The sequence below is a fragment of the Tenrec ecaudatus genome, chromosome X, assembly GCF_050624435.1.
Source record: "Tenrec ecaudatus isolate mTenEca1 chromosome X, mTenEca1.hap1, whole genome shotgun sequence".
Taxonomy (NCBI): domain Eukaryota; kingdom Metazoa; phylum Chordata; class Mammalia; order Afrosoricida; family Tenrecidae; genus Tenrec; species Tenrec ecaudatus.
Window position 1 is genome coordinate 48573430 of NC_134548.1, and position 8490 is coordinate 48581919.

The 8490-nt window shown below is 38.1% G+C and overlaps 1 pseudogene; it reads left to right on the forward strand.

The window, feature by feature from the left end:
* The first annotated feature begins 813 nt into the window (after window positions 1-813).
* Window positions 814-8168, forward strand: LOC142433320 (protein C1orf43 homolog pseudogene; annotated as a pseudogene).
* Window positions 8169-8490: the final 322 nt, after the last annotated feature.

Here is an 8490-nt window from a genome sequence, read left to right on the forward strand (position 1 = left end):
GGCATACATTTATTATCCAATGTTCTGGAGGCTGAAATTCTATGGTCAGGGTTTCTGGCATGTTGATTATTTCTGAGACTTTCAGAGAGAATCTACTTAATGTCTATTTCCTAGATTCTGGTCGTTGCAGGTGTTCCTTGGCTTGCAGTTGTGGTGTTTGTTAAACAGCATCCTTCCTCTGTGTCTGTCTATTTTTCTCTTTTATAGGATGCCTCTCAGATTGGATTAGGACTTTACTTCAGTATGGCCTTACGTTAACTGAGGCCATTTCCAAAGTGACATTCACACAGAGTTTGGATTATAGTGTACATTTGGGGGGAACACAGTTCCGTCAACAAGGACATTTATTTTAACTGCCCAAAGCATCATGTCACCCAGTACTCTGACCCCAAACTTCCTCTCCAAGCTTTCATCTCTTGACTTAGATAAGCAAACGCTCTGAAAATGAGCCCAATTGCAAGATTTCACTACAACAATGCCCAGAAAAAGGTAGCAGCTGTAGAGTAGGCAGGGAGGAGTGAGACGTCATTGTTAGAGTGGCTATAAGATGAAAAGGTATGTTTTGTTAAAGATATTTAGACAGCTTTCTGATAGACAGCTGGATAAGTTATTAAGTAGCTTTACCCAGGCTCTTAATTTCATTTAAGTCTGTTAGAAAAGTACCCAAACATGTTATCAGAAATAATAAGGACTTCTCAGAAAGTGTTTGGAAATTCTATTACATCAGGTCGGAGACACATTTTCCTTACTGACCTCTAAGGCAAATACTACTCTCCCTCAAAGCCCTGCTCAATACTGCCTTTAAACGTGGACATGGCGTTCTGCATTGGAGCTTGGAGGCAGGGGGAAGGGGTACAGGGGTTTGATTGAGAAAGTAAACACACAAGGGCGTAGAAGGAAGAGCAGCATGGTACTATGGAAATCAGCATGTGATGTGCCTTACTCAGGGCTACAGTTTACTAGAGAAACAGGGCCATCGGGCTCCAAAAAGAAAGGAACAGGTCACGGAACGTGCACAATTCTCACTAGCGGGAGAACCTTATTTTCACAGTCATTTGGCTTTTGATTATGCAGGGGACCTTGGTTCGTGTATCTTCCAGGCCAGGGTAAGGCAGGGAACCTATAACCTTGTTGACTTTGCAGTTTCTTTCTTATCTATCTATAATTTATCTGTCTGCTTATTTACTTATTGATCAAGAGAGGGGAAGCGGCCTGACTAGTTACGGTTCTCTGGTGTATTTGTGATTACAGGAAAGATTGTTTTAGGTGCCATAATTAATGTGGATGATAAGAAGCTCTCTTATACTTTGCAGGACATTGGGTACAGTTTGGGCACAATTTCCTACTCCAAATGAAGTAGTTAGTGGTAAAGCATTTTCAAAGGCTGCAGCAGAGTATGGATTGACAAAGGGGCTGCAACAACAGGCTCACACGTAAGAACAATTGTCGGGATGGCACTCTAGATCAAAACCTACTCGACAGTGCTGAACAACAACAGGACGAGTGCTTGCTTCACTTTCTAAAGTGAGTTTTAGGTAGAAACCCAATATCTCAACCTTGCATCTAGAGTTGGAGCACGTTATCATTTTTTCTAGGGTCAGATCATTGCAAGGATGCCGGAGAAATCACGTGTAGGCAATCATTGAGGGATTTGCTATGGCTACATGTACTCCTCCAAGGTTGTTCTCCATTGAAAAGAGTAGATCTTGCATACAAATTATGGATCACCAAGATATGAACATAGTGTCTTGATTTCAAGAAATTCTAGACACAAGTTTACTAAGATACCTTTCATACCCCACTGGTCATCCTGGGAGGCAGTGCTTAAAGTCGTCAGCAGTTAATCAATAACTTTGTGTTTCAAACCCACTGTCTGCTCCTTAGAAGAAAGATGTGTGACAGTTTGCTTCCAAAAATAGACATAGAAATCCCCTGGCACCGTTCTATTTTGTCCTATAAGGTCACTATAATTTGGAGTTGACTCAATTCTGTGGATTTGTTTTTGTTTGCTTCTATTTTAGTTTGGGCCATACCTGTTACAAACCACTAATTTATACATCTTTTAACAATGCAGATTAGCTATAACAAGATGCCTTGAAAGGAATTTTGAACATTAATAAACAGCACATTACAAATCCTTGGCTAGTTTATTTCATCTTTAACTTCTCCAAGGGCCAGTGCCAGATTTTAGACATTCCTGGAGACGACAAAAGCACTCTCTCTATCCAAGGGCAAGTTAATCCTAAACTCACACAGAAAGATAAGCTGTGCTTTGATCCTCAAGTGCACTGATTTCCTCCCTCGACTTCCACTAAGCAAGACCACAAACACTCGTGTGCAGTGTTAAGTTTGCTGAGGGACGCAGGTAAAGTCTCACAAAAGTTATTTTGAGTTTATTGATTTTCTTTAGATTGAGGTCTTCGTTTTGGGAAATCCTTTCAAGTATTGTCATTAGATGCCATCAAGTCAGTTCTGACCCATAGCTAGCAGCAACAGAATGAATCACTGACAAGTCCGGTGCCAGCCTCAAAATTGTTGTTATGTTTGATCCCATGGTTGCAGCCACTGGGTCAATCCATCTCATTGAGGGCCTTACCCTTTTTCACTGTCTTTCCACCTTCTCAAGCATGAGGGTTGGTTGTCATTCTTCAGGGGCTGGTTTCTCCTAAGGACATGTTCAAAGTGTGCAAGAAAAAGTCTCACCATCCTTGTCTCTAAGGAACATGTTGGCTGTATGTCTTTGAAAACAGATTTGTCATTTTAGCAATCCATGGTCTTTGCAATATTCTTCGCCAGCACTACAATTCAGATGAATCAATTCTTCTTCAGTCTTCCATATTCAAAAATACCATGGTCAAATACACCTTAGATCTCAAAGTAACATCATTGCTTTTCAATACTTTAAAGAGGTCTTGTGCATCAAATTAACCCAATGCAACTTGTCTTTTGATCTCTTGACACCTACTTCTATAGCACTGATCGAAGATCCAAGAAAGATAAAATCCTTAGCAACTTCAGTTTTTTCTCCATTTATCATGATGGTCCATATTCATATTCATCTAGTTGTAAGGATTTGGGTCTTCTGTACACTGAGTTTTAATCCATACTTAAGGCTGCAATCCTTTATCTTCCTCAACAAGTGCCTCAAGTCCTCCTCAGCAAGCAAGGTTGTGTCATTTGCATATCACAGGTTGTTGATATGCCTTACTCCAATCCTGACACCACATTTTTTTCATCCAATCTAGCTTCTCTGATTACTTGTCGAATCCTTTGAACTATAACTGATTAATTTATTGGGTAGCCAGAAGAGTGTAGCTTGAGAGAAAAACAAAGATCTGGAGATAATATTTTCAAAGGGACTCTCAATTGCCAGCTGAACCGGGCTACAAGGTATGTTGTCAAGGATGGGTAAGTAGAGATTTGCTTCACAGCCTCAGGGAACTATGAAATTGTGGAGGAAACAAAGGGAACTATTTCTCATTCTCTCTCTCTCTCTCTCCCTGTTGTTTCCCCCAACATGTTCTGTTTGACTGGGTATCTACTGCTATGAGTTTTGTGCTCTTTGGCACATGTGTAAAATAAGACTGTCAAAATCTCTACCACAACCTGCTCTTTGACCAGAATTATAAGATATGTAAGGAGATAGGCATAACAGATAGATAGATAAGCATCTGGATGGGAATCACTCATTATATGATTAGGGATCCATGAAGGTTTTCAAAGTGTAGCAATCAAGATAGCTCAATTCCTATGAAAAACCGTTCAGTACTAAAGTGGCACATGATGCTTTTTAGCTCCTAAAATGAGCAGGATGCTTGCAAAAATATCCTAGTAATAATTTATCTTTCAAAGATATAATGTTATAACCTCTATATTGAAGTAAAAAAGTTTTAAATATCCTTTGAAACTGTAAAACAAAAATACAAAATTCAATTGCTTTCAAGAGGAACATTCAGGGAGGTAGAACAGTGATAATAACATTGACTTTCCACGTAGTGATCTTAGAAGCATTTGGACCTGGGGTCAGTGATATACCAAGGCCAGGTGTCTTAAATTGAATCAAAGGCTGGACGCATGTTCTGAGAAGACATCTTCGAGTTCTCTCTCTTGCTATTCAATTAGAAATGTTTTATTTCTTGATTTATAAGTATCGTTTTATTAAAGAAGCTAAATGAATAGGACATCATTGTTATTTGAAACTTTATTAGAGGATGATTTGGTTCCTTTCTCACATACTTTTAACTATTTCTTCATTTTTCAGAATCCTTGTGGACAATGGCACAATCACTATAGAAAACGGTTTGGTGGCTACTAAAAAAGTTGAACATATAACCCAGCAATCCCAATTCTAGGTATAATATCAGAAGAAGTGAAGGCAGGACCACAATCAGAAACCTGTACACTGTTACTCATTGCAGCACAGTTCACAATAACCAAAATGTGGACGACAACTAAAATATCCATGAACAGACGTCTAGGTAAATAAAATGCTGTATATAAATAATAGAATACTCCTCAAATGAGCCAGTCAGGGTGCAGTATAGCACTGACAAAGCACACAACATTACTCTAGTTCTTTAATGATTCCTCCCCACCACTATCATGACCCCAGTTCTATCTTACAAATATGGCTAGAAAAGAGCATGTACACTGGTACAGATAAGAGCTCTGAAACACAGAATACAAGATAGATAAACCTCTCAGGACCAGTAATGAGAGTAGTGATTCCAGGAGAGGGAAAAAGGAGAGAAAGGGGGAATTGATCGCAATGAAAAATGTAGGGACGAACAACTGAAATATGGTTGAAAGGAGACAGCGGATGGTATAAAATATAAAAACTAAAATAATTTATAAATTTATCAAGGGTTCATAAACATGGGGGAGGGAGAGGGAAAAAAGAGGAGATGATACCAAGGGCTCAAGTAGAAAGAAAATGTTGTGGAAATGATGATGACAACATATGCACAAATGTGCTTGATGTAATTGATGGTATGTATTGTTATAAGAGCTATGAGTCCCCAATAAAATTATTTATTAAAATAAAAAAGAATACTACTCACATATAGAAAATGAAGTTCTCACACATATCACAACACAGATAAACCTTAAAAAGATTATGAGTGAAACATGTATTTGTATAAGGAAAAATATTGTATGATCTTATTTACATGAAATATGTAAATATATAGAAAACAAAGATTATTAGTGGTTACAAGGGAGGGTGCTGAAAGTATAAAAAGGAAATTTTTCCTAAGGGGTCTTGAGTTTGTTAATGATAGTGCAATGATTTGAAAAAGGAGAGTAAGAATGGTTGAAGAACTTGAAGAATGTAATCAATTGTTGGCATGGCATATATTTCATTATGTACATAAGCAGTCCCAGGGGAACTCTCTAGTTCTGAACAATATGGATTTTAGGTAAGTAAGAACTGGTGCCTATGGTTCTAATTTAGTCGAAATTTAATTCAAAAGTTGTATATGCTGCAAGTGGGTACTTGTGGTGAAAAGTTTGTTGTAAGAAGGAATTTGTTCACTTATTTGTGACTGAGGTTAAATATATATAACATTAAAGGGCAAGTAGGAAATTATCTGCAAGTCAAACATTTTTAATCTAGAGTCTGCTTATTTTATTTACCACATTACTATAAATATACACACACACACACACACACATATATATATATATATACAGAAGAAGTATGGATGAAACACTTACAAAGATAACATGCAGTGTCCTTAAACAAATATTGACAAATTGAAGGTTTTAAATGGAATTGTACTCTAAATCAATAAGAACAAAACAACAAGAAAATACTTAAATGCCTGGAAAATTAAACATAAAATTTCCAAATAAGTTATGGGTTAATACAAAGAAATTTAGCACATACTTTAGGTCATAAAGAATGAAAATACAGCATATCAAACGTGATGATATAGCTAAAATATTGCTTAGAGGAAGTTTTATAGCAATAGATGCTTACATTAGAAATGAAGAAATGTCTTAAATCAATAATCTTAGTTACTATCTGCAAGAAACCAGGAAAAGAATGTCAAAATAAACCCAAAGAATGAAGATAGAAAAAGTAAAAAAAATAAAAGCAGAAAAAATTCAAGACAATACAATTGAACAATAGAATAATGGAAGAGTTGGTTTTTTTAAAAAGAACAGACAAATTTCTAGTAAGAATTAACAGAAAAATAAGAGCACAAATTGCTACTCTCAATAATGAAAGTATAACACTGCAGAACACAACAGATATTTAAAAAGAATAAGAAAATAATTGAAATAACTCTATGAACATATGTTTGACAATTTAAATGCAATCAATGAATTTCCAGGAGTCTGGGTGGCATAGTGGGCATCGTGTCAGACTGCAAGTGACGTGATCAGCATTGGAGCCCACCAGTCCCTCCATGGGAGAAATATGAGCCCTCTGCTCCAGTGAAGGTTTACAACCTTGTACCCCACAGGGGAAGTTTTATTTTTATTTGGTAAAGTGTACCATCAGTGAATAAAAGGAGGACCCTCAACTAGAAGAATTGACACAGTGACTGCAACAATAGGCTCAAATAGAACAATTGTAAGAAGGTGCATGGTAAGCAATGATTTGCTCTGTAGTAGAAACTATGAGGCTATGAGTAGAACCGACTTGACAATGCTCAGTGCCAACAATAACAACATAGAGTCACTGAGAGTTGTGATTAACTTGATAGCAGTGAGTTTGTTTTTTAGACCTATTTTTTGAAAACCACAAACTAGTCGAATTTCCCCAAGATGATGAAATACATAACTTGAATCATCCTTTAAAAGTTAAGGATTCAATCTCTAGCTAAAACTTAAAAAATAAATCCAAACTCCAGATTCACATGATTTCACTGGAAAATTCTCTGCACATTCAGACAAAAAGTTACACAAATTCCAGGCAACATTTTCCAGAGAACAAGAGAAGAAGGAACACTTTCCACGTAATTTTATGAGATGGATATGATTCTGAAATCAAACAAAACAAGGCTAGAACAAAGAAGGAGAAACAAAAGAAAAACACTATAGACCAGTAACCCTCATTAACATATAAAATCATCAAAAATAATTAACATAGAAGAGGAGCAAACACCAATTTATTTTATTAGATTATTATTCTCATATATAAATTAAATAAAGATATAACAAGAAAAACTACTGACAAATATTTCTCGTGGTCACAGATACAAAAGCTCTCCAAAAATATTAAACTGAATTCAACAATGTATAAAACAAATTACAGAGTCTGCCTCCCTCACCCCCACCTGCAAGCTGTCATGTTTTTAGGCCAGGTTTCCTTGGTTTTTCCCTGTAAGGATATGGTCCAGGAGCTCCAGGAAATGCTGATGAATCAGGTCAAATCAGTAAACCTGAGCAGCTCTACATAGGCTGAGTGAAGCCCTGGCCTCCAGCAATAACTGGCTGTCCGAGGTGATGGCCTGTGGGATCCTGATGTTTGTACTGCTCTTTATTTTTGTGAAGAGGCAAATCATGTGTGTTGCAATGAAAACTCGAAGGGGACCTCATAGCCCTGTGGGACACAATGCCTACAAAGATCTGAAAGAGGAGATTGATATTCGACTCTCCAGGGTTCGGGATATCAACTATGAACCCCAGTTTCTTGAAGATGAGGATGCTGCATGGCTGCACCTGGAAACCCAGGGAAATCAAAATCACTAAACTATCTGTACAGGATGAAAGGCCTGGATGCCATCCGTGCCTCTGAAATCCCATTTCCCACTGAAGACTGGCACCCAGGTACCCTAATGGGCAGGACTTTCCACACCTTCCTGCTAGATTTTCAAAAGGCTACTACTCCTTTCAAGGGTGTATGCAAGATCCTCATGGATAATCTTCTGGATTGCTATGAGACAGCCTGCTATGGGACAAGGGTCTTTGGCCAGAGTGAATATCTATGCTAACAGGAGGCCCTGACTGTGCTGGTCACCGCGGTCAAAACACAAATTGAGAACTCTTAGTTGTACCACCTGTGAGCAGCCACAGACCTTATCCAGTCTTCGGAAGCCTTCACAATAACCAGCCAGGTGGCATACCTCCCCTCCAATCAAAAGAAGAAGCATGTCAAGGAGTTGCTCAAATTGAAGAGCTTTAAGGACAACTGTAATACACTAGAGAGTACTCTGTAATGGAAATTGACAGACTCTCCCTGTAGATTGAGCCAGAAGGACTACAGGAATCAGGTATCAGGTGTCAGAACAAAAATTCTTACCGTAGTGAATGAGTAGAGGAGTGTGGAGTGGAGACCCAAAGCCCATTTGTAGGCCGCTGGAAATCCCTTTACAGAAGGGTCTTGGGGAGGAGACTAGACAGTCAGGGTGCGATGTAGCAACGATGAAAAATACAACTTTCCTCTAGTTCCTAAATGCTTCCTTCTCCCCCCCACCCCCAACTGTCATGATTCCAATTCTACCTTGCAAGCCTGACTAGACCAGAGGAGGTTCACTGGTA